Consider the following 27,703-nt stretch of genomic DNA (forward strand, 5'->3'; position numbering starts at 1 on the left):
GCAGGGCCACAACAAACCCATGGGAGATGCTAGTCCTAAACTGCAACGAACATCTAGGACAGAGCTCCACTGCCTCATTTCAGGAAAGAAGAGGTGACCGCGCAAGCACAGACCACTCCATTTCTATCTATGGAAGGACACTTTCCATTCCTAACAGCGTGCAGAGGGGTCACCACACACCCATGGAAGATGCTGGTCCTACCACTGCAACGTGCATCTAGAAAAGGACTCCACTGCATTGTTTCAGGAAAGAAGAGGTGGACGCGCATGCGCAGTCCTCTCCATTTATTTCTTTGGTCACTTTACTTTTTTAACAGCAGATAGGAGGACCACCACATGTCCACAGGAGATGGTGGTCCTACCTTTGCAATGTGCATATAGGACAGAGCTCCATTGCTTCATTTCAGGAAAGAAGAGGTGGCCGCGCATGCGCAGTCCTCTTTGTTTATTTCTATGCCCACTTTCCTTTCTTAACTGCAGATAGAAAGGCCACAACATGTCCACGGGAGATTGTGGTCCTACCTCTGCAACGTGCATCTAGCATAAAGCTCCATTGCAACATTGCAAGGTTTTAGGAAAGAAGAGGTGACCGCGCATGCGCAGTCCTCTCCATTTATATCTATGGATGGACACTTTCCAATCTTAACAGCGTGTAGAGGGGTCACCACACACCCAGGGGAGATGTTGATCCTACCACTGCAACATGCACCTAGGATGGGGTTGCACTTCACACTGTCAGGAAAGAAGAGGTGGCCGCGTATGCGCAGTTCTCTCCATTCATTTCTATGGTCACTTTCCTTTCTTAACAGCAGATAGGAGGACCACCACATGCCCACATGAGATGGTGGTCCTACCTCCTAGCATAGCACTCCATTGCCTCGTTTCAGGAAGGAAGAGGTGGCCGCGCATGCGCAATCATCTCCATTTATTTCTATGGTCACTTTCCTTTCTTAGCAGATAGGAGGTCCACCACATGTCCACGGAAGATTGTGCTCCTACCTCCTAGCATAACGCTCCATTGCCTCGTTCCAGGAAGGAAGAGGAGGCCGCGCATGCGCAGTCCTCTCCATATATTTCTATGGTCACTTTCCTTTCTTAACAGCAGATAGGAGGACCAACACATGTCCACAGGAGATGGTGGTACTACTTCTGCAATGTGCATCTAGGACAGAGCTCCATTGCCTCATTTCAGGAAAGAAGAGGTGGCCGCGCATGTGCAGTCCCCTCCATATATTTCTATGGTCACTTTCCTTTCTTAACAGCAGATAGGACCACCACATGCCCACAGGAGATGGTGGTACTACTTCTGCAACGTGCATCTAGGACAGAGCTCCATTGCCTCATTTCAGGAAAGAAGAGGTGGCCGCGCATGCGCAGTCTCCATTCATTTTATGGGCCATGTCTAATCCTAACGGCACCCAAGGGGTCCTTATTCTCAAAAGAGATGATAAACCCTGTATATATAATAGGACAACCCCTTTAAGTTGTCGTCTTTTTGCGTAATGATAACTCAGCATTCACTTCCCCACGCACACAGCTTTCCCATGATCCTGAATGGCAAAAATGACTTGCAACCCAGCTTTCCCAGAAATAGATATTACTCTAAGGTGAATGTGAGGTAAAAAATGTGGTTGTGTGTTAATTAGGGACACGCTCTTTGTGAGTGCAGCAGCGGCTTCCCACAGGGGACGTGTCTTCTATATATATTTACACATCCCGGGCCCCGAGCGCACCCATCAGGACAACATCCTCTGTCACTGGGTTAGGAACAGTTTGGCCTCTGGCGGTGTCGGATGTTTTTCTTAAGGGCATACATCCAACGTAAAGCTGCAATAAAGAAGAGAAGATGTTCGGAAAAGCCTATATATGGAGAGAAGAGAGGGACACATCGCAGCGAGGCCTGAGGCGCTGCCTCCGAAACACGAGGGGGAATGTCATGTCCATGAGAACCGCCATGGAAGATTCTATATCCAGATACTCTGCAGAGGACAGAATGAGGACAAGGCGCGTCGGACCTGGGAAAGGGGCCCGGGCGAGACGGTCACTCGCCACCACTCGTGGTCTCTTACATGGGACTGCACAAATTCACCTCTGCTACATCTGACATTCACACAGGGGAAAAATGACGACCCTGACATTATCACTGGGTAATGTCCACAAGGGGGATAAAACGCTCAGCGAGGACCCCAACAAGTGAGGCTTTGTAAAGATTCCCAGAGGTCAGCGAGGTCCAAGGTCAATGGAAGGTCATTCTCGCGACCTACATAATTCCATCTCAGTGGGGTCCCAAATCCTAGAATTCCGAAACCAGCCCTCATTGTTATGATCACAGAAAATATATTGATAACCATAGAGGGCAGTATTATAGTAGTTATATTCTTGTACATAGAGGGCAGTATTATAGTAGTTATATTCTTGTACATAGAGGGCAGTATTATAGTAGTTATATTCTTGTACATAGGGGCAGTATTATAGTAGTTATATTCTTGTACATAGAAGCAGTATTATAGTAGTTATATTCTTGTACATAAGAGGCAGTATTATAGTAGTTATATTCTTGTACATAGGAGCAGTATTATAGTAGTTATATTCTTGTACATAGGAGCAGTATTATAGTAGTTATATTCTTGTACATAGAGGCAGTATTATAGTAGTTATATTCTTGTACATAGGAGCAGTATTATAGTAGTTATATTCTTGTACATAAGAGGCAGTATTATAGTAGTTATATTCTTGTACATAGAGGCAGTATTATAGTAGTTATATTCTTGTACATAGAAGCAGTATTATAGTAGTTATATTCTTGTACATAAGAGGCAGTATTATAGTAGTTATATTCTTGTACATAGAGGCAGTATTATAGTAGTTATATTCTTGTACATAGGAGCAGTATTATAGTAGTTATATTCTTGTACATAGCAGCAGTATTATAGTAGTTATATTCTTGTACATAAGAGGCAGTATTATAGTAGTTATATTCTTGTACATAGAGGCAGTATTATAGTAGTTATATTCTTGTACATAGGGGCAGTATTATAGTAGTTATATTCTTGTACATAGGGAGCAGTATTATAGTAGCTATATTTTTGTACATAAGGGGCAGTATTATAGTAGTTATATTCTTGTACATAGCAGCAGTATTATAGTAGTTATATTCTTGTACATAAGAGGCAGTATTATAGTAGTTATATTCTTGTACATAGAGGCAGTATTATAGTAGTTATATTCTTGTACATAGGGAGCAGTATTATAGTAGTTATATTTTTGTACATAAGGGGCAGTATTATAGTAGTTATATTCTTGTACATAGATGCAGTATTATAGTAGTTATATTCTTGTACATAGGGGCAGTATTATAGTAGTTATATTCTTGTACATAGGAGCAGTATTATAGTAGTTATATTCTTGTACATAGGAGCAGTATTATAGTAGTTATATTCTTGTACATAGGAGCAGTATTATAGTAGTTATATTCTTGTACATAGAGGCAGTATTATAGTAGTTATATTTTTGTACATAGAGGCAGTATTATAGTAGTTATATTCTTGTACATAGAGGTAGTATTATAGTAGTTATATTCTTGTACATAGGGGGCAGTATTATAGTAGTTATATTCTTGTACATAGGAGCAGTATTATAGTAGTTATATTCTTGTACATAAGAGGCAGTATTATAGTAGTTATATTCTTGTACATAGAGGCAGTATTATAGTAGTTATATTCTTGTACATAGGAGCAGTATTATAGTAGTTATATTCTTGTACATAGCAGCAGTATTATAGTAGTTATATTCTTGTACATAAGAGGCAGTATTATAGTAGTTATATTCTTGTACATAGAGGCAGTATTATAGTAGTTATATTCTTGTACATAGGGGCAGTATTATAGTAGTTATATTCTTGTACATAGGGAGCAGTATTATAGTAGCTATATTTTTGTACATAAGGGGCAGTATTATAGTAGTTATATTCTTGTACATAGCAGCAGTATTATAGTAGTTATATTCTTGTACATAAGAGGCAGTATTATAGTAGTTATATTCTTGTACATAGGGGCAGTATTATAGTAGTTATATTCTTGTACATAGGGAGCAGTATTATAGTAGTTATATTTTTGTACATAAGGGGCAGTATTATAGTAGTTATATTCTTGTACATAGATGCAGTATTATAGTAGTTATATTCTTGTACATAGGGGCAGTATTATAGTAGTTATATTCTTGTACATAGGAGCAGTATTATAGTAGTTATATTCTTGTACATAGGAGCAGTATTATAGTAGTTATATTCTTGTACATAGGAGCAGTATTATAGTAGTTATATTCTTGTACATAGAGGCAGTATTATAGTAGTTATATTTTTGTACATAGAGGCAGTATTATAGTAGTTATATTCTTGTACATAGAGGTAGTATTATAGTAGTTATATTCTTGTACATAGGGGGCAGTATTATAGTAGTTATATTCTTGTACATAGGAGCAGTATTATAGTAGTTATATTCTTGTACATAGAGGCAGTATTATAGTAGTTATATTTTTGTACATAGAGGCAGTATTATAGTAGTTATATTCTTGTACATAGAGGCAGTGTTATAGTAGTTATATTCTTGTACATAGGGGGCAGTATTATAGTAGTTATATTCTTGTACATAGCAGTATTATAGTAGTTATATTCTTGTACATAGGAGCAGTATTATAGTAGTTATATTCTTGTACATAGGGGGCAGTATTATAGTAGTTATATTCTTGTGCATAGGGGGCAGTATTATAGTAGTTATATTCTTGTATATGGGGCAGTATTATAGTAGTTATATTCTTGTACATAGGAGCAGTATTATAGTAGTTATATTCTTGTATATAGGGGCAGTATTATAGTAGTTATCTTCTTGTACATAGGGGCAGTATTATAGTAGTTATCTTCTTGTATATAGGAGCAGTATTATAGTAGTTATATTCTTGTACATAGGAGCAGTATTATAGTAGTTATATTCTTGTACATAGAGGCAGTGTTATAGTAGTTATATTCTTGTGCATAGGAGGCAGTATTATAGTAGTTATATTCTTGTACATAGGGACAGTATTATAGTAGTTATATTCTTGTACATAGGGGCAGTATTATAGTAGTTATCTTCTTGTACATAGGGGGCAGTATTATAGTAGTTATATTCTTGTACATATGGGCAGTATTATAGTAGTTATATTCTTGTACATAGAGGGCAGTATTATAGTAGTTATACTCTTGTACATAGGGGCAGTATTATAGTAGTTATATTCTTGCACATATGGGCAGTATTATAGAAGTTATATTCTTGTACATAGAGGGCAGTATTATAGTAGTTATATTCTTGTACATGGGGCAGTATTATAGTAGTTATATTCTTATATATAGTGGCAGTATTATGGTAGTTATATTCTTGTACATAGGGGCAGTATTATAGTAGTTATATTCTTGCATATAGGGGCAGTATTATAGTAGTTATATTCTTGTACATAGGGGCAGTATTATAGTAGTTATATTCTTATACATAGGGGCAGTATTATAGTAGTTATATTCTTATATATAGTGGCAGTATTATAGTAGTTATATTCTTGTACATAGGGGCAGTATTATAGTAGTTATATTCTTGTATATAGGGGCAGTATTATAGTAGTTATATTCTTGTACATAGGGGCAGTATTATAGTAGTTATATTCTTGTACATAGGGGCAGTATTCTAGTAGTTATATTCTTGTACATAGGGGGCAGTATTATAGTAGATATATTCTTGTATATAGGGGCAGTATTATAGTAGTTATATTCTTGTACATAGGGGCAGTATTATAGCAGTTATATTCTTGTACATAGGGGGCAGTATTATAGTAGTTATATTCTTGTACATAGGGGCAGTATTATAGTAGTTATATTCTTGTACATAGGGGCAGTATTATAGTAGTTATATTCTTGTACATAGGAGCAGTATTATAGTAGTTATATTCTTGTACATAGGGGCAGTATTATAGTAGTTATATTCTTGTACATAGGAGCAGTATTATAGTAGTTATATTCTTGTATATAGGGGGCAGTATTATAGTAGTTATATTCTTGTACATAGAGGCAGTATTATAGTAGTTATATTCTTGTACATAGAGGCAGTATTATAGTAGTTATATTCTTGTACATAGGAGCAGTATTATAGTAGTTATATTCTTGTACATAGCAGCAGTATTATAGTAGTTATATTCTTGTACATAGGAGCAGTATTATAGTAGTTATATTCTTGTACATAGGGGCAGTATTATAGTAGTTATATTCTTGTACATAGGGGCAGTATTATAGCAGTTATATTCTTGTACATAGGAGCAGTATTATAGTAGTTATATTCTTGTACATAGGGGGCAGTATTATAGTAGATATATTCTTGTACATAGGGGCAGTATTATAGTAGATATATTCTTGTACATAGGGGACAGTATTATAGTAGTTATATTCTTGTACATAGGGGCAGTATTATAGTAGTTATATTCTTGTACATAGGGGCAGTATTATAGCAATCATTCTGGAATATGTAAGGATTACATTTGAGCAGCTGATATATTGTATTCTGTAGCAGATGATTCTTGTTTCATGTATGGACTCCTCCATATCCCACATCTCAGGTGTGTTCTCGTCCCTCTGGGAATCTGAGGCTTTGCGGTGTCCTGTGTAGGGGATGATGTGCGGTGATGACTGATGTGCTGGGTTTTCTACTCCCACCACCAACGGTTAGACATTAACCACTAACAGGATCTGCCGGTGGGAATTCCTGCTTCAGACGTATCTATGAGAACATTATTCCAAGTTTGAGCAAATTAGAGTTCAAGGTTCTGGAGAACAGAAAAGCTCTCAATTCCTGCAGCCAAGTCTTCCCTGAGGTCCTCCTGAATCAAGACCAGACCAAGAACTTGGTCATGTAGGCTGAAGATGGTAGATCGCAAAGTTTTCTGACTTTCAATTAAAGAAGTGTCGCAGGCGGGGAGGTACGCCGCTGCTGCGCTCTCGCTAACGCTTGGGTCCGGCGCTGCTGCGGCTGCTGCTCGGTGGCTCGAGTGGTGGGCCGGTTCCGGGGACTCGAGCGGCGTTCTTCGCCCGTGAGTTAAAAGGGTGGTTGGTTTGGGGGAATTTAGTCCGTGACGCCACCCACGGGTTGTGGTGAAGATGGGCACCACCGCTGCTGGTGACGGGGATCCCGGGAGCGATGGTGGGGAGCAGCTGGGATGTTGTTTTCCCCCTCCGTGGGTAGGGGTCAGTGGTCCCGGGGCTCGGTGATGTGACAGGGAGGCAGGGTTGGTGAGGTGCAGGGTTGCAGGGACAGCGCGGCGCGGTGCCGGATGGCACGGGTGTACTCACTCAGTAAGAGATGCACAAAGTCCTCGGTAAACCAAACGGCTGGATAGACGGGTCACGCAGCCGGCTGCAGTGTCTCCCCCCGGACAGGTGATGGCGGCTGTCTTGACTATGATGGATCCCCAACGGTAGTCCGCTCCCCGGTGTATGGATGCTGGAGGAGCCCGTTTGCCCGCAGGCGCTGGCCCTTGGGTCTCTAGCCTTAGGCGGTAGCTGTATACCCTCATGGTGTGGGCAGTTGCCTTCTAACGGGTCTTTGGCTTTTAGGAAACCCCTGGGGTTCCGGTCACACTCGGATTTGACTGTTGACGGCGACTCCAAGCCTAGTCGGGGTCCGATGGCTCTGCCTGTGTGTGCTGGCTTCACTTCGCTCCCCGGTCGGTACCGGCGGGCCAACGCCCGACCCCGGTCCTCCAGTTCCGCGTTGATTCACCACTCCTGCAGACGGCCACCACCGTCTGCCAACCTTGCTGTCAGTGCCTGGGCCACAAACGCAGACACCCTCCACTTGACTCCTCTCACTTCAACCTCCTCCACTGTTGTTCAACTTCTAACTCCCACTTTTCCCGCCTCCAGGCCTGTGAACTCCTCGGTGGGTGGGGCCATCCGCTTGGCTCCGCCCCACCTGGTGTGGACATCAGACCCTGGAGGGAGGCAACAAGGATTTTATGTTTGGCTAATGCTACTGTCTAGTGGGGGTGGGGGTGTTTGTGTGTTACCTGTGATGACCTGGCTAGTCCAGGGCGCCACATAAGCGGACCCTGAAAACTTTTGGAAATCATAAATACAATATCTAATACACTAATACTAATGTCCACCTCCCGGCCCCAGTGCAAAATCTGTAAGAGAGACCCACCAACCATGTGATATATAATACTGATGTCCAACTACATGGACCCTTCAGGAACCAACCGTGGACCAGATGTGCACATTACCTCGGCATTTACTATAGCAATGCTCAGTTTTCTCATATGCTTTCTTATTGAGTGACCATAAAAGTTCTCACATAAGTCATTATGTCTCATATCGCCCCATATGCCCACTTTGCTTATTTCTCTTAACGGCCTTCAGCTCGATCTTGAGCCATGGCGACTTGATGGATAAACGCTCTGTAGGAAGATCGATCTTGTGCAGGCTAGATAGGTCCCCCAGGTTCTTCTCTGCCTACATAGGTTCACCAGGATCTTCTCCACCTAGATAGGTCCACCAGGGTCTTCTCTACCTATGGAGGTCCACCAGGGTCTTCACTGCCTAAATTAGCTCACCAGGGTGTTTTCTGCCTATGGAGGTCCACCAGGGTCTTCGCTGCCTAAATAGGCTCACCAGGGTGTTTTCTGTCAAAATAGGCCCACCAAGGTCTTCTCTGCCTAGATAGGTCCACCAGGATCTTCTCTGCCTAGATAGGTCCACCAGGGTCTTCTCTGCCTAGATAGGTCCACCAGGGTCTTCTCTGCCTAGATAAGTCCTCCAGTGTCTTCTCTACAAAGATAGGTCCACCAGGGTCTTCTCTGCCTAGATAGGTCCACCAGGTTCTTCTCTGCATAAATAGGTCCACCTGGGTCTTCTCTGCATAGATAGGTCCACCAGGGTCTTCTCTGCATAGATAGGTCCATCAGGGTCTTCTTGGCCTAGATAGATCCACCAGGGTCTTCTCTACCTAGATAGGTCCACCAGTGTGTTCTCTGCCTAGATAAGTACAACAGTGTCTTCTCTGCCTATATAGGTCTACTAGGGTCTTCTCTGCCTAGATAGTTCCACCATTGTCTTGTCTGCCTAGATAGGTCCACCAGGGTCTTCTCTGCATAGATAGGTCCACCAGTGTCTTCTGTGCCTAAATAGATCCAGCAGGGTATTCTCCGCCCTTGTCTTGATTGTATCAAGCCATCGGGTTGCTGGTCTTCGTCTTCGTCTTGGTCCTTCTATTCTTCCGACCATGGTGTCTTTCTCCAGAGATTGCTCTCTTCATATGATGGTCCCAAGTAGGCAAGTCGTAGAGTTGGTGGTCCTTGCTTCGAGGGACACGTTTGGCTTGATTTGTATATGCCCGCTAGGGGGGGCCAAAAGGTCCCATTGGCCCATATGTGAAGATCAATACTATTAAAGACCTGGGATATTTGGTAGAACTTGTACATTGGGGTCCAAGAGCTTCACGTTACATCATTGGTCCTCAAAAAAAAGCCTCCATGTAATCAATGAGGAGGGCACGTGTAGAGACAGGAGTGATAGGTATCTATAGCTCAGGCGAGAGTGGCTCTCGAGGAGTTCCTTAAGCTCAGTGAGGCGTCGGTGATTTGGCAGCCCTGTCCTTCTCCGCACACTATTGAATTTTTGGCATTGATGGACTGACATGTATTATTGAGTCTGACAGCTGTTTGCGCAGAATCTCCTGGAGCAGGAAGCAGATTGTAAGCACAATTCCCTGTGTAATGAGAGTGGAATTGGTGAGTCAGCGAGCGCAGCATTATCCACCTCATCTAACAATAGGCCAGGAAAAAAAACATCTCCCCGGACTGTCTCTCTCCACTGTAGGCACCATGCCCTCCCTCCCCCCATAAACCAGCGCGGCTTCCCCGGGCCCCCAAAATTCTTATCCGAGGTTCATTTCTGTCTCCTACAAGAGCGAAATGTCAGTGTCATTTCCTGAACATCTGCCGGGCACACGACGATGGCGGCGGCGGCCCAGAAGAATGGCTCACCCTCGGGTTAACTTTCACTGCAGACATCGGAGGAGACGGGGTCATGCCATCAACAAATGACAATGCCCCCGAGTCTTCCTATGCACAATCGGGACAATGGCCGGGACAGGACGAAATGGGAAATACCCTTTTCTGCATGGAGACAGTCAGTCGTGAACTCAGCGAAGGAAAGTAAACACAAAGACGCTGGCATTTAAAGGTTCCCATAACACCGAGATGCTAAAAATGCATGCGATACTGATATAGCAGAGCGGAGCGCGCTCATGTGACACATAGAAGTCATTTTACATGGGACTGCAAGTAATCACAGTGCACAAAATAAAAAAAATTAAAGGGGTTTTCCCACAAAAACAAAGTTGATTTTAATCAATAGATCTTGGATTATTAATCAGTTTCAGAATTGGATGTGTTTAAAAATAACATTCCTGTGCTGAGATAATCTTATATATGTTGAGTCTTTCTGTGAGGTAAAACAATTTTTTTTAAAAACAGGAATAGAAATGCTTTACCTCACAAAAAGGATCATCTATGATTCTGGCTGTTATGTCTGTATACTTTTTTTGTGTCCTCCCCTGACCAGGAGATGTGGTATTATCAGACATTGTCCCTGTATGGTCAGAAACGGCCTGTAAAAAATGTTCCTCTGCTGAGTCTTTTTGTGAGGTAAAACATTTTTTTAGAAACAGAAAGAGAAATGCATACCTCACAAAAAGAATCAGTTATGATCCTGTGCTGTAATGTCTGTATACTCTTTTGCGTCCTCCCCGGCCCAGGATATGTGGTATGTTCAGACCATTTCCCTGTATGGTCAGACATGGCCATTACACAGCGCATATCAGGGGCACATGGTCTGATCAAACCACATCGCCTGGGCCGGGGAAGAAGCAAAAGCGCATACAGATATAGCACGGGATCACAAATAATTATTTTTGTGAGGTAAAACATTTCTCTGCCTGATTTTAAAAAATGTTTTACCTCACAAAAAGAATCAGCATATATAAGATTATCTCAGCACAGGGACATTTTTTTTAATCACATCCAATTGTGGAAATTATTTATATTCCAAGCTCTATTGATTAAAATCAACTTTGTTTGTGTGGAAAATCCCTTTAAGGACAAAGCTAACTGCTACATGTCTAATGTTATTTAATAAAATGAGAAACAGAGCATGAATGTTTGGTTTGGCTCTAAGCTTTTAAAGTGGAAACCATCAGCAAGGCCAATTTACTTAGAACCTTAGATTACGGAGAAAATCATCACCAATCAGATCTGGTAGGTGATGTTACTGTGTGCTGTGATGTAGGTACAATAATGGGTGCACTGGTGCCCACCACAATGATATAACTGTCCACATAGTCAATAATGCACAACCCATAAAATATATGCGATGCCGAGGCTCTCAATGTCCTGGCAATCAATAAGCAGCACAGACAGGGAACATGCACCTGCTTTTACACATCATTAGAGGGTTATTACCAAAATAAGTTATCCCCAGTGGTTGGACATCAGGCGATCAAGAAAATAGATCTTTGCTGCATTCATTGTCTATGGGACACTGGAAACCACATTCCACTTTCTCCGACAGTCCTATTGAAAGTGCATGGAGCGGAGGTGCACATCCTCTCTATCCACTCCATTCATTGTCTATAGGACTGCTGGAAACCATATTCCACGTTCTACTTTCTCCTACAGTCCGATAGACTGTGATGGAGCGGTAGTGCACATCCTCTACCTCTGCTCCATTCATTGTCCATGAGACTGCTGGAAACAGCACCCCACTTTCTCATAGAGCGGAGAAGCACATCCCCTACCTCTGCTCCATTCATTGTCTATGTGACTGCTGGAAATAGTACTCCACTTTCTCCTACAGTCCTATAGATAATGAATGGAGCAGAGAAGCGCATCCTTTGGAAACAGTACTCCACTTTCTCCTACAGTCCATAGACAGTGAATGGAGCAGAGGTTCACATCCTCTACATCCACTCCATTCATTATCTATGGGACTGATGGAAACAGCACTCCACATTTTCTTACAGTTCTATAGACAATGAATGGAACAGAGAAGCACATGTTCTACATCCACTCCACTCATTGTCTAAGGGACTGCTGGGAACCACATTCCACTTTCTCCTACAGTCCTATAGACAATGAATGGAGCGGGAAAAACACATCCTTTATCTCTCCTCCATTCATTGTCTGTGGGACTGCAGGAAAAAGCACTCCATTTTCTCCTACAGTCCTATAGACAGTGAATGGAGCAAAGCTGCACATCCTCTACCTCTGCTCCATTCATTGTCTGTGTAACTATGTATCTATGTAACTTCCTGCCGGCCTCCGGAGGTCACAGCAGGAGGACACTTAGTGATTTGCTTCTTATCAAGAGCAGGAGGGATCTTCCAAATGAGAAAAATTCTCTTAGGGAAAAGTATATGTTCTCAAATATTTGTTTCCCTATCATCATATATTCAATCTGAATTAAAGAGGGGGGGATCATCACATTTCAGGACCTCCATGAAAAATAGTTACAAAAAACATCTTTGGGGGACTTGTCCTGTCCTAGATAACACAGACACCCATGGATTGAAATGGACATCGTGCAATTCCTCATTCCTCCACTGGAGGCACTGCAGGGAAATTAATGGTCGTTCCCGATCCCCGAGAGGAGGACATTTTGTGATCAACTTATGAGATTGGCCAAAATAGAGAATCCCTTTAAGGAAAAATATACTGTATATTTTATAGAATCATCAGTGCATTATATCCCCCGTCATCTTGCAGCTGAAGAGGTGAGCTAACATCGCACTGCAAGGGCCGCGGCCCCCGAGGGGCAAATACCAAGATGACTGCTGTCTTTTAGGTTCTTTGTTTATCTGGATAACTTCCACAACTTCTATCGTAAAAGTTCACCCCCTTGTATACCGCCCGGGGCATCCGAGAGCTGACGAGCTTTTTTTTTTTTAGACCACCTTTTCGTATTAAAAAATACCATGTAAAAAGTGGAAATGTTGGTCACAGCGGCCTTTAGGCACTGACTTATCATAGTATTTAATGCTACAGAGGAGCGGGGCTGAACACTAATCCTCCGCCATTATCTGTACCCTGCCCTGGGGGGAGAAGATAGGGAATTCGGATTCCATTCTGCAATTATGTAATTGCCCCTAAGTAGAGTGTCAGCCCTTTTGGTAATACTCAGCTTTAAAAAAAAAAAATGAAAAACATTTTTTTAAAGAAAAAGCTAATTTATCTTGAGATTTTTTTTTTATAATTTAATGCTCAGAGGTGTGGATTTTGCACTTTTAACAGATCCCCTCCTGTGGACTAAAAAGGTCCTATATAGCAGGTTAATTACAAAGTGTCCTCCTGCTGTGTCCCCCCACCCCAGCATTCAGCTTTGATGAGTGGGGAAGTGTTCAATTTTCCTACAGCATCAAGGAAGGGGAAATTAAGTTTTGCACACACTGTCCGCTCCTGTCAATGGAGAGTGTGTTATGCTGGACAGGTTGGGTCTTCTAGAATGAGAGGCACTTTTTGTAACTCGACTATGGCCAAAAAATGAGGGTCCTGAACTGGAATCCTCCATTTCCTCTATGAAATCACTATAGAATGTAAAAAGGACCCAAGTGTGGAGCTACTGGGACAGGGGGACTGAACTATGGAGCTACCAGGACAGAAGGACCAGACTACGGAGCTACCGGGACAGGAGGACCTCACTATGGAGCTACTGGGAAAGGAGGACCTGACTATGGAGCTACTGGGACAGGAGGACCTTACTATGGAGCTACTAGGAATAGAGAACCTGACTATGGAGCTATGTCAGGTTTCCAGGTTTTCCAGTTCTCTTTTGATTGCCCTTGCCCTCGGTTAACATGGAGGTTACCGTTCTGTTGCCCTACTTCCTGTCCAGCTGCTTAAAAGGCCGCCTCTAAGTCCAGTCCAGTGCCTGAGTATACTGCCTGCTGTGTGCTCCTGCTGTGTTGCTGCTTATTCCTGATTGCCTCTGGATTCCCCTAAAAGACTACCTATCGATTGACTCTGGACTGTACCCGGCTCTTCAAGGCTGTGCCCGGATTCCGTTTACCATCTTCGGTCAGCACTCCGCCTGGTTCTCTTTTGGTTCGTAACCATTCTGGACAAACATTTCCCGTACGGACACTCATTGACTTTACCGCTTGCTCCTTATCCCGGCTGCTGCGCATTTAGGCCTTCCAGGGTAGATTGCCGGACAGTCCCTGTATAGGGGTTCGCTCTGGTGGTCTCCCTGGGGGAGTCCGGTGCGTGGCCCCGGGAATTCCCTCCGCGTCGATTCCGGAAAGTATTGCATGTGTTATTGTGTTGCTGTGTTGTTCTGTATCTACCGTGGTTGCATACTATAAAACATCTTGTACCCGGAACTCGTCTCTGATTGTCATTGCCCTACGCTATCGAAATCCTCAGAACATAGAATAAGTATTACAAGCTACTGGGACAGGAGAACCTGACTATGGAGCTACCAGGACTAGAGGACCTGACTATGGAGCTATTGGGGGGACCTAAGGACCTGACTATGGAGCTACTGGGACAAGAGGACCTGACTATGGAGATACTGGGACCGGAGAACCTGAGTGCAAGCTATTGGGACATGAGGACCTGACTATGGAGCTACCAGGACTAGAGAACCTGACTATGGAGCTACTGGGACAGGAGGACCTGACGATGGAGCTACCAGGACTAGAGAGCCTGGCTATGAAGCTACTGGGACAGGAGGACCTGACTATGGAGCTACTGGGACAAGAGGACCTGACTATGGAGACACTGGGACCGGAGAATCTGACTATGGAGACACTGGTACCGGAGAACCTTAGTGCAAGTTATCGGGACAGAAGGACCTGACTATGGAGTTACCGGGACCAGAGGATCTGACTATGGAGCTACTCTGTCAGGAGGATCTGACTATGGAGCTACTGTGACAGGAGGACCTGACTATGGAGCTACTAGGACAGGAGGACCTGACTATGGAGCTACTAGGACAGGAGGACCTGACTATGGAGCTACCATGACAGGTGAACGTGACTATAGAGCTACCAGGACAGGTGAACCTGACTATAGAGCTACCAGGACAGGTGGATCTGACTATGGAGCTACCGGGACAGATGGACCTGACTATAGAGATACGGAATAGGTGAACCTGACTATGAAGATACCGAGACAGGTAGACCTGACTCTGGAGATACTGGAAAAGGTGGACCTAAGTATGGAGATACTGGAATAGGTGGACCTGACTATGAAGCTACTGGGACAGGTGGATCTAACTATGGATATACGGAATAGTGAACCTGACTGTGGAGCTACCGGGACAGGTGGACCTGACTATGGCGATACCAGGACAGGTGGACCTTACTCTGGAGATACCGGAAAAGGTGGACCTGACTATGGAGATACTGCAATAGGTGAACCTGACTATGGAGCTATGGGAACAGATGAACCTGACTATGGAGCTATGGGAACAGATGAACCTGACTATAAAGCTATCGGGACAGGAGGAACTGACTATGGAGCTACCAGGACAGGTGGACCTGTCTATACAGCTACCAGGACAGAAGAACCTACTATGGAGCTACCGGGACAGGTGGACCTGACTATGGAGCTACTTGGACAGGAGGACCTGACAATGGAGCTACCGGGACAGAAGGATCCAACTATAAATGTGTGGTAGGCTGAACAATCAGAAGGAGGGAAAGGGAGGACTTAGGGAAGAAAGATTGCAATTAGTGGGAAATTAGAGGTTAGAGTTAGGAACAAACTGAATTCGTCATTAATTCTCTGAAAATGAGATTCTCCAGAACCCAAAATTTTCAGAATTCAATTCCCACGATTCAAGCAAAATGGCATGAAAGCCAACTGATGTTTTTCTAGATCCTTTATAAGATGTAGAAGGGGTTAAAATAATAAACAATTATTTCTACTTGTCCTAGGTCCTCCAATCCCCTGTCCTTTGGGTCTTTAGATCTTCCTGCGCTAACTAGGCCTGATGCGGTCATGTGGACTCCTGAGGTCGGTCACAGTCTGAAGTTGTAAAAAGTCCACTTATTATCGGACCACAATCTCAGACTACTAATTTACCATTCCACCATGCTTTACACTGCAGCTCTACTTGTTCAGATTAATTGCCTTTTACAAGCCCAAGTTTAAAAAAAAGCACATTTCTATTATAAAAGTGATTCTAAAAGGACAAGATTATGCGGTAATTGCCAGTATTTAGATGAGACTCAGTATAATGGAAATCCCCCTTGAAATTTGTTAGTATAAAGTCCTTTTGGCAAAGTAGATCATTTTCAAGCACAAAATCACGAGAACTTGTGGCGTCATAATCAAATGAGCCAACGATCTCAGCAATTTATGAGTCAAGGCCAGAAAAACCTGGATTTTGGTAGTGACAGCCTTCTCATATGAAAGGAATGTAGTCACTTGAGATGGAAAATCATTACTTACCGAAAAGAAAGCAGCAGCCGCGTATGATGCATAAATAGTGCAGAAAATAAAGAAAAGTGAATGTGCAGACTGTATATACCATGAACTGTACACATCGATCTTGTGCAAGACTAGATAGGTCCACCAGGGTCCTCTCTGTCTAGATAGATCCATCAGGGTCTTAATCTAGATAGGTCCACCTAGGTATTTTCTGCCCAGATAGGTCCACCACGGTCTTCTCTGCCTAGATAAGATCCACCAGGGTCTTCTCTGCCTAGATAGGGTCCACCAGGGTCTTCTCTGCCTAGATAGGCCCACCGGCATCTTCTCTGACTAGATAGAGTCCAACAGGTTCTTTTCTGCTTAGATAGGACCACCAGGGTCTCCTCTGCCTAAATAGAGTCCACCAAAGTCTTCTCTGCCTGGAAAAGTGCCCCAGGGTCTTCTGCACCTAGATAGATCCACCAGGGACCCCTTTGTCTATATAGGTCCACCAGAGGATGGATACCAAAGAGACATTCAAAACAACTATTTCTGAGCCCACGAAAAGGGGCTTGGTCAAGCTAACCAAGTACCTTTTTCGTGGGCAGCTTTCATTCTGTCCTACAAGGGAGGAGAAAGGGATGAATGTGTGGGGAAACAAAAACTGAGCTTTTGCAACACAAGACATTGGGGGGTAAAAATCACCAGTGGGGGCCTTATTTTGATTTTTTTATGGAGCTGATCCTTCTGTGATACAAGAGAGAATACTATAAAACCAATACCTGAAAACTTTTTAATGCAAACAGCCAAAAAGAGCTGTTCCATAACTCAAACCATGTACTTTCCACGTCGATTGTCCACCTCCCCTTGTCCCATCCGCACATCACTGAAAGAAGAATCTTAAATATAAGAAGTTTTGGTAGGTTCAGTGTTGACCCATAGGTGGAATTCGAGAGGTCTCCCCTTACTTTGGTACCATTCTGAATATTGTGGAAGAATTGGCAAGTATGGTATTACTGTAAGAAACCTCAAAAAGTTGTAATGGTGGCCATATTGGCCTTAACTTTTGTTGAGCAAAAATGGACGTGCTGCCCTAGTTTAGGGTACCCCATGGGAGTGAGACCCATCATCTTGGGCGTCTCTTGCACTTGCTAGATAGAAGACCTCAGTATCAATAAGACAAAAAAGAAACTGAGCTGCTGCAATGTGAAAATTTTATTCCAGACCGGCACCACAGTAAAATCCAAACAATCCAACGTTTCAACCTCAGCAAGGTCTTTCTCAAGGATATCTGTGCAGATGTTGCCAAAGGTATGGGTGATGAAGGTGGAGGCGCCCGGTGGGGGACTATAAAACTCATACTTGAAAACTTTTGAAGGCAAACAGCCGAGAAGAGCCATCCCGTAACTCAAGCCATGCCCATTGTCTTCCTCTCCTTGCTCCATCCGCACCTCCCTGAAAGATCAAATATAAATATAAAGGGTTTTGGTAGGTTCAGGGTTGACCCATAAGTGGAATTCGAGAGGTCTCCATTTATTTTGGCATCATTCTATTGTGGAAGAATTGTCAAGTATGGAATTACTGTAGGAAACCTCAAAAAGTTGTAATGGTTGCCATATTGACCATAACTTGGGTTGAGAGAACAGAGATGTGGAGCTCTAGTTTGGGGTCCTCAGTCTGGTCCTCCATGGGAGTGAGATCTATCATCTTGGGCATCTCTTGCAATTTCTATAGAGAAGACTCCCACACCAATAAGACAAAAAAGAAATTGAGCTGCTGCAAGATTAGGAGGGAAGTCGGCACTTTCAACATAGGCTATTGTGCTCGAGGAAAGGGCCAAGTCCTCATTTGTAAAGAGAAGAGCTTTGCACCAATAAGACAAAAAAGAAATTGAGTTGCTGCAATGTGAAAAGTTTATTCCAGACCGGCATCACAGTAAAATCCAAACAATCCAACGTTTCGACCTCAGCAAGGTCCAGGATATCTGTGTGGATGGAGCTAAAGGTATGGGTGGAGGCTATAAAACTCATACTTGAAAACCTTTGAAGGTAAACAGTTGAGAGGAGCCATCCCAAAACTCAAGCCATGCCCATTGTCTACCTCTCCTTGCCCCATCCCCACCTCCCTGAAAGAAGAAACCTAAATATAAGGAGTTTTGGTAGGTTCAGTGTTGACCCATAAGTGGAATTCAAAAGGTCTCCTCATACTTTGGTACCATTCTGAACAATGTGGAAGAATTGGCAAGTATGGTATTACTGAAGGAAACCTCGAAAAGTTGTAATAGAGGCCATAATGGCCGTAACTTGGGTTGAGCAAACAGAGATGTGGTGCCCTAGTTTGGGGTCCCCAGTCTGGTCCTCCATGGGAGTGAGATCTATCATCTTGGGCATCTCTTGCACTTTCTAGAGAGAAGACTCCCGCACCAATAAGACAAAAAAGAAATTGAGCTGCTGCAAGATTAGGAGGGAAGTCGGCACTTTCAACATAGGCTATTGTGCTCGAGGAAAGGGCCAAGTCCTCGTTTGTAAAGAGAAGACCTTTGCACCAATAAGACAAAAAAGAAATTGCGCTGCTGCAATGTGAAAAGTTTATTCCAGTCCGGCACCACAGTAAAATCCAAACAATACAACGTTTCGACCTCAGCGAGGTCAAGGAATCTGTGTGGATGGAGCCAAAGGTATGGGTGATGCAGGTGGAGGCTATAAAACTCATACTTGAAAATGTTTGAAGGCAAACAGTTGAGAGGAGCCTTCCCAAAACTCAAGCCATGCCCATTGTCTACCTCCCCTTATCTCACCTGCACCTCTTTGAAAGAAGAAACCTAAATATAAAGGGTTTTGGTAGGTTCAGTGTTGACCCACAAATGGAATTTGAGAGGTCTCCCCTTATTTTGGCACCATTCTGAATAATGTGGAAGAGTTGGCAAGTATGGTATTACTGTAGGAAACCTCAAAAAGTTGTAATGGTGGCCTTATTGGCCGTAACTGGGGTTGAGCAAAGAGAGATGCCCTGCCCTTGTTGGAGATTCCCAGTCTGGTCTTCCATGGGAGTGAGACCCATCATCTTGGGCATCTCACGTACTTTCTAGGCGCCATGACGTGGGGCTGCCAACAGAGGACTTGACAGCAAACTAATTTTGCTCAACCTATTTTTCCCAAAAACATTTCATCCAACTAAAAAAGGCTCCAACTGAGGTTTTATAGGAAAAGAACAATTCAAGAACTAATATTTACAAGCTGTTTTTTAGAAGGAAATATGCAAAATGTCTATAAATAACATTATTATGGGATACGGCTTACGTTTCCTTTGTTTTTGGAAACAAGATAACCACAAAGCAATGGTTTAATCGGAGCGGGCTGACCTTACGGAGGCCATCCTCTGCATATGACGGCTCAGGTGGAGACAGATTCATTAATCATCTCCATGATGGCGTAACGGAAGTTATCTCAACCTCTCAAATATCAGCAAAAAAAAAAAAAAATACAAGCCAAGCAAAAGCGACGTTTATAGGGCTAAACTGTTCTCATCCTTTGGAAAGGTTATTTCACCTGCAGACTAACGCCACCGTAATCCCCGTGAAATCCCCGCTGCTCGCTCTTCCCTATAATTAGCATTAAAGATGTATTAACTTTTTTCGGAATTTTTCGGAGGGAAAGCAATAAAATGAGGCAGGTCGTTCGCTTGTGATGTTATCGGGACCAGGAGAAGAAAACAAAGATTAGAAGAAAAGAAAAAGAAAACTAAGAGAAAGGGGATTTATTGGGTATAATTATATGGTTAGAGCGATGACAGAGCCGTAGATGATTTGTAAGAACAATTGTGGTTGCGCAATAGAAGGCAGGAATGTTACGACTTAGCAATTCAGCTAAACCTAGATGGGTTTTTTATGAAGGAGCGGCTTATCTACACCTGTACCTTCTAGGAAAGAGAATTAGGCTATGTGCGCACGTTGCATCTTTGTGGTGACCACAAAGATGCACGTTTTTGGCCCCAAAAAACGCACCCGCAGCAAAAACGCTACATCTGAAGCTCACAGTGAGCGCCATACAACATGACTGCCCGCTGTGAGCTCCATGCAGCAACTGGAGTGAGCCGCATGATCAGCGGTGACGTCACTCAGGTGATTTGCGGTCACAGGTGGAGGACTCCAGCTGTGGCCGCTGATAACCTAAGTGACGTCACCGCTAATTGCGCAGCTCACTTCAGTTGCTGCGTGAAGGTCACAACGAGCATTCATGTTCTATGGAGCTCGCTGTGAGCTTCAGATGTAGCAGTCTTGGAAGAATTGTGGGACCTCGTGTGGATTATGTTGGACTTGCAGGGGTGTCTTTGGGGTTAATAAAGTGGTGACAGAGGGTGCTTTTTTGTCATTTATTTCAAATAAAGGATTTTTGGGGTGTTTGTGTTTATTTACTTTCACTTACAGATTAGTGATGGGGTGTCTCATAGATGCCTGCTATCACTAATCTAGGGCTTAGTGGCAGCTGTAGGCTGCATATAACTCCCTCATTACCCCGAATGCCACCACACCAGGGCAATCAGGAAGAGTCGGGTAAATTGTGGGGATCTATCTCAGCTAATGGATGTGGCAATTCCAGGCAGCTGCTTTTTAGACTGGGGGGGCCCAATAACCATGGGTATCCCCAACCTGAGAATACCAGCCTCCAGCTGTCAACTTCAATTATTTTATTTATTTATGTTACTGTACGATATAAACCTGTCCACCGGCGTCCGTTATTGGAAGCCTCAGACACGTTGTCACTCAGCGCGGGGGCTCGTCTGACTGCAACCAATCACAGCCGCTGGTGGGCAGGGGAATCAGTGAATATGTATGAGCCTAATGAATGGCCCGGGAAGAAGAATCAAAGGCCGCAGGAGGAGTGTCACAGCAGCCCCAGTGACCCTGTAAGTATGAAGCACTTGATCTCACCCCTTTGCACCGGATTCTGGTCCCCGGCATCTGGCCAGATACCAGAGATCAATCCCCCGCTTACCCCGAATCAACGGGGGACTGATCTGCCAGTCCTCCAAAAGGTAGGGACAAAACACAAAAAGAATTGATATGCTGCTTCATTGTGGTAGCCAAAAAAACTGCAACGTGCGCACATCAAAAATTAAATTTCATAGTCTTTGCTGGGGAAGAAAATAGATGCAGTTTTGGGACCAAAACTGTACCCAAAAAAGGTGGAAGAAAATGCAGCATACGCACAAGGCCTAAAGGGAATGACTGATCAAACCAAGCACAGCACTCGGCACAGCCTTGGCATGGCTGAGCCGTTCACTAAGCCTTCTTACTTGAGTTGCATCAATGGCCTCCTCCTTTTCCTTCATTGACAGCAGCCAGAAGAAGGTGCAGATAGATGGAAATCAAGAAGGTGGGAAGGTGCAGTTAACTGCTTGGTTTGAACAGTCATTTTTCGATGACGGACTTCCTTTAAAGATGAAGGTTCCGAGACAAAACATTTTGAGGGGACCTCTTATCGACATGTCAGAGAAGTGCCTCTTTGGACTTCTATACCGAAGTCTATGAGAAAAAAAAGAGACAGCAACTCCTTTAGGCGAGAAATCTACATCATAGTTGGACACAGTTCACAATTTCCTGAAATTTTAGAAACAATCCCAGGATGAAAAAGAGGCGAGGTTTGTGCAAACCTCAACTGAAAGGTGGATGGTCGCATACGACTTTGTATGTTCCGAGGGTTCGGGTGAGACATTGGTAAGGATGCATGAAGGCATTTCCGCCATTTCTTGGTTGGACAGAATATTCAAACAAACATGAGGGGAGGCCCATGTTCCCAAAATGTGGATGTTCCAGAGGTGAACAGAAAGTTGTCTTGCAATATTTGAGTCTTGGGTTGAATCTGACCAAGAGGAACTAATGGATGGGGCTTTATTTTCATAGGTTTCCACTGGAGTAAAAGGTTTGCCACTATACTTCAAATGCATGCTGTAGATCAAGTGGCTTTCCATAAAATTGGCACCATATGTGCATATGTGCTTGAACGAGAAGCTAAGCCCCACCGAAGACAGAGACCACCTGTCCCGGTAGCTCCATAGTGAGATCCTCCTGTCCCGGTAGCTCCATAGTTAAATCCACTTGTCCCAGTAGCTGCATAGTCAGGTCCACCAGTCCCAGTAGCTCCATGGTCAAATCCACTTGTCCCAGTAGCTGCATAATCAGGTCCTACTGTTCCAGTAGCTCTATATTAAGGTCTTCCTGTCCCCGTAGCTCCATAGCCAGGTCCTCCTGTCCCAGTACCTCTATAGTCAGGTCCATTTGTCCCAGTAGCTCCATAGTCAACCTCTCCTATCTCGATGGCTCCATAATCGGGGCCTCCTGTCCCGGTAGCTCCATAGTCAGGTCCTTCTGTCCCGGTAGCTCCATAGTCTGGTCCATCTGTTCCGGTAGCTCCACACATTCTCTGGACAGGGCTGTGGAGTATGTTGGCACAATTTACCAAAATTATTAAGAGGTCTACTAAAATTTTGGAGAGCCACACCCAGTTGGAGTGAATTGTCGAACTGATAGAGCAAGAGGCAGTTAACACTTCAGATACTGATTGATAATAAAATGTCATCCAGGGTTCAAGAGCACTAGAAAATCCAAAGGTTCATAAATAACTACCCATGGGGGAAACACATAGCTATCAGGAGTAGAGATGGCGATTACACTTTGAGGTGGTCATAGAGCAATGTCGAGGTCATTCAGGTCCAATGTCAAGTTCAATTGTCCCAGTAGCTGCATAGTTGACCCCTCAAGTTAAAAATCTCTGGTACACCAACAATTGGTGACTATCAAAGATTTGTCATTCCTTAGATGTCAACATTTTCAAAATTAATTTTAAAATTTTATATTAAATCCCATATCAGTCAATGTAAATACATAGGATGATCTAGAACCAAAGTTGGTTGCCCCTTGCCTACAACAGAACTAGAATATGTGGCTAAAGATCTCCTGATAGTTTGGAGTTGTTAGATGATGACACTTAGGGGCACTTTGCACACTACGACATCGCAGGTGCGATGTCGGAGGGGTCATGTCGAAAGTGATGCACATCCGGCGTCGCACTCGACATTGTAGTGTGTAAATCCTAGATGATACGATTAACGAGCGCAAAATCGTCGTAATCGTATCATCGGTGTAGTGTCTGGGAATTCCATAATTACGCGACTGCGACTGGTACGATGTTGTTCCTTGTTCCTGCGGCAGCACACATCGCTGTGTATGAAGCCGCAGGAGCGAGGAACATCTCCTACCTGCGTCCTGCAGCTCACTCCGGCTATGCGGAAAGACAGAGGTGGGCGGAATGTTTATGTCCCGCTCATCTCCGCCCCTCCGCTTCTATTGGACGCCTGCCGTCTGACGTCGCTATGACGCCACACGACCCGCCCCCTTAATAAGGAGGCGGGTCGCCGGCCAGATCGACGTCGCAAGGCAGGTGAGTCCATGTGAAGCTGCCGTAGCGATAATGTTCGCTACGGCTGCTATCACAAGATATCGCTGCTGCGACGGGGGCGGGGACTATCGTGCTCGGCATCGCAAGCATCGGCTTGCGATGTCGTTGTGTGCAAAGTGCCCCTTAGGGTTTGAGATAGACATGAGAAAGTTGAGTCTCGGAACCCTGGTCCAGCAGACACATCAATATTTCATGGTTGCCAAAAGGGAGAGCTGTGAACGACCTCCTACCTGATTGTATCCCCAGTTCCTCTTCTGATTGACCGGCCTGGCTTCATGTCACCACTGTGGCTTGACACACCTATGATATTTCAATGGGCCGGCTAATCAGAAGAGGAGTCAGGGATGCCAACAGGTAGGAGGCGATTCAAAGAACCAGTCTACGAATTTATTTGCCCATCTAGTATGGGATATTTTTGGTTTTACGATGTTGGGCACCAATTATCAATGACTTAATACAGGCATTTGAGACTAGTAGAAGTGGCTTAGGCCACCGGGACAGCCATTGTTTAACCAGGCAAATAATTGCAGAAGAAATGAACACAAGATTCTCCTTCAGGGTACACCGCTCAATGACACAATCTGATTACCTTTCTACCTCATGACCTACTTTATGAATTGTGACTCACACTGAAGTGTGTGAACCTTGTAAATCAAACATGTCCGTAGAGAATAGAGGACATTGTCTTCCATGGTGAAGGCAGCGGACGGCCTATCCCTGAATGCACACTTGGCACACCGTGTGTAACGGGAGATCACCATGTGCTAAGACTGGCACTGCCAAGCAAGTCAATAACTGACTGTAACAGAGGAAACATTCCAGTTGGCACACAAGGCATTGCTCAAGGGTTTACTGGAATTAAGACACTAAGGTTCAGGAGTCATCTTACCTCCCGCTTACCAAAAAGAAAACGTAGTCATACAGAACAAAACTATTTGGGGTTAGGTGGGCGCACGTAAAATATAAGGGGCTTTTGGTAACCTTTAGATAACTCATTGCCTAATAACCTATTAGTAAATTCTAAGATAACAAAGAAGGGTCTCCAGCGTAGGACCCCCCCATTGATTAATCAGGCAGAAAGTGACTGTAAAGCGTCTCTCTCGCACTCTGGAGGACCTGACATGCCCATGCATTACATGGTAAGCCAATTTATTTTTGTGAGAGATGTGTGATACTTCATTTTTCCTGCGGAGGAGCTGCAGGGAAACATCGGAAGTAGCGTTTCAGGGACTCTCTATGGTAGACATGACTTATTTTAAGTTGTTCTCTGAATTTTTTTCTTTTTAAAGATGAAGAAGTGGACAACCCTATTCAGGAATTGAAACAATTGGTGACGTATATTTAGGATAGATCATCAATACTGAAACGGTCATAGTCCGAAGCTGTGAACAATGAGGAGGACATAGTGCTTAATGGAGTCAGTGGCCTTTTTAATTAGCTGATCCGTGCTGAGAATCATATAGCGATCATAGCGCCAGTGTCCTTAAAGGAATGCTGATTTATGCACCACCCCCCGGCAGGGTCGCGTCCTCCCTGCACTCCTCCAGCCATCGACGTGTGCTGCTTCCTCCTTCCCCTCCTGGAGCATGTGCAGGCAGCCCAGATCTCCCGGGAGTGTGCTAAGGACGCATGCATGCACACCGGCCCTCCTTTTAAAGGGCCGATGTGCTCTTTCCAAGAAATACCAAATCAACCGATGGCTGAGAGGCACTATGTATTTAAGGCACCCTCCCATTAGGGGAGATGCCTGCATAAGAACCTTAGTTAGTTAGTATACCAGTCTGCTGCTAGCCAGTTGTCAGGTTCCTGTGCTCCTGTACTGCTATCCCTGTGTCCATCACCCAGTACCTGCCTACCCATACCTATCTGTCCCTGCCGTGCCCACCATACCTGTCCATACCTGCCTGCCTGTTTGCCTCAGCCATTCCACCTGTACCTGCCGATACCTGTGCATGTACCTGGGTCCATCACCTGTCCTCGTGGTCAGCTGCCACAATCCCAGTTACTGGCCTGGGAGTGGTACCTGGCATCCGTCTCCCCCATTAAAGCGTAAGCCCGGGTCCACCATGTGGTCCAGTAGGTCCTCTAACCCTGCTTGGTGCCCCTACACCAGCCACGAGCGTTACTCTGATCGACCTGATACAGATCTTATCGTAATGGTGTCCATTCATACACCTTAGATAACTGTCAGTCGAATTCTCTATGCACATGAATCTTTGGCTCATGTGTTTTCTATGGGGAGAACAAACTATTTGTTGATTAGCCTAATTTAAAAGGATTGTCCATTGTAGACAACCCAGTTTAAAATCCTCATAATGCTAAATCAGCTGACAAAATAACAAATAATATAAAATCTGCCCCAGATAAACTCCTCAGAGACGAGGTAAGCCTCAGAGCTGGAGGTCAAGATGATCTGAAGACGAGCCACATACCGTAAATATAATAGTATCACATGGCGTACGGTGAAGCCAACCGGAGAGAGGGTTTTGTTGACAGGAAACAATGTTGCACATGTCAGACTCACACACAGTTTCGCCTTTGTGATGATTACACCGTCGTCATCCTCATCCTCCACTGATCACAGTCACGTGGGCCGTTTTGGCCCTGAGTGGATACAAACATAATATTTATCTAGGAAAAAAAAAGTCCTTGGCTCTCACCTGCATGTCTAGGGGCCTCACAACAGAAGACACATCCAAGCCGACGCGCCGATAGAAGGACCCGGGATTTCCTTTGTGTTTGGAAATAGATGCTCTCTCATTCAGCCCCCGTCAGATCTGCTTTCTAGGAAGATGAGCAAAATATTACAAAATAAGTCTTTAAATGTAAGGATATAAGAAACTCATCATCGCTACAGAATACGTTGACTTTACAGTCATGTTTAAGGTCAACCTAATGAGCTTTAAGTTATTCTGAAGTTTTTCACCACCTTTTGGCTTCCAGAAAAACTTAAGACATTTTAGCTACAGTATCTTCTCAGTTCCTTGGTTCACCATTGGAATCTAGGAGTTTCAAGCTACCTTCAAAATTCCTTGGTCAACAAATAGTTTCAGAGAGTTTTCTTCTACCTTTCTGTTCTTGGGACATAATTGGTCTTCTAGAAAGATTAACGAGCTTTCAGTTACTTCTGAGATCTTGGGTATTCCGGAAATAATCACTAAAGAGCTCATAAGTAACTCAAAGCTCATTAGTCTTCCTAAGAGCTCAATGTTGACCAAGAAACTAGATGTAGAGATGAAGCTCCTTGGAAACAAGTCCATGAACAAGGAATTTTGATGGTAGCTTGAAAGTTATACTGAGTAGGTAGGTATAAAATAATTTGGTATTACGGAAGTCTAATAATTATCAAAGTATCTTCCATAAACCTTCTCAGGTCCTTGGTCGCGATTAGGCTAAAAGGGTGAACCGAGGAGTTTCGAATTCCGTTATCATCTGGTTTCCATGAGGACAAAGGAGATTCAGTTCTACTTCTTGTTTCTTGTTAATCATTTAGGTTTTAAGCAGGACAATAGAGCTACAAGTCAATTTTGAGGCCTTCAGTCATTATTTGACTGAACACCCAAATAGCTTCAAGCTACCTTCTTCCTTGGTCACCATTGGACTAAATGGTACACAAAAGAATGCTCAAGCTCCTTGGTCAACATTCAAGGAAGACTAATGATCATAAATGTACTTAATTGGTCATCCTTGGGCTTTAAGAAGGAACAAAGAGCTTTCTTTTGCCTCCTTGGTCACCAGAGTTCTACATGGAGGACCAAAGA

The 27,703-nt window shown here is 43.8% G+C and overlaps 1 long non-coding RNA gene across 1 annotated transcript in view; it reads right to left on the bottom strand.

Annotated features, from left to right (window-relative positions):
• The window catches only part of LOC142244007 (uncharacterized), a 102,435-nt gene extending 75,713 nt beyond the window's left edge, over positions 1-26,722 (bottom strand). The window contains exon 1 of the long non-coding RNA XR_012724421.1: positions 26,603-26,722. This is a non-coding gene — a long non-coding RNA (uncharacterized LOC142244007). The remainder of the gene's footprint in view (positions 1-26,602) is intronic.
• Positions 26,723-27,703: the final 981 nt, after the last annotated feature.

This window comes from Anomaloglossus baeobatrachus, chromosome 6, assembly GCF_048569485.1.
Source record: "Anomaloglossus baeobatrachus isolate aAnoBae1 chromosome 6, aAnoBae1.hap1, whole genome shotgun sequence".
Lineage (NCBI taxonomy): Eukaryota > Metazoa > Chordata > Amphibia > Anura > Aromobatidae > Anomaloglossus > Anomaloglossus baeobatrachus.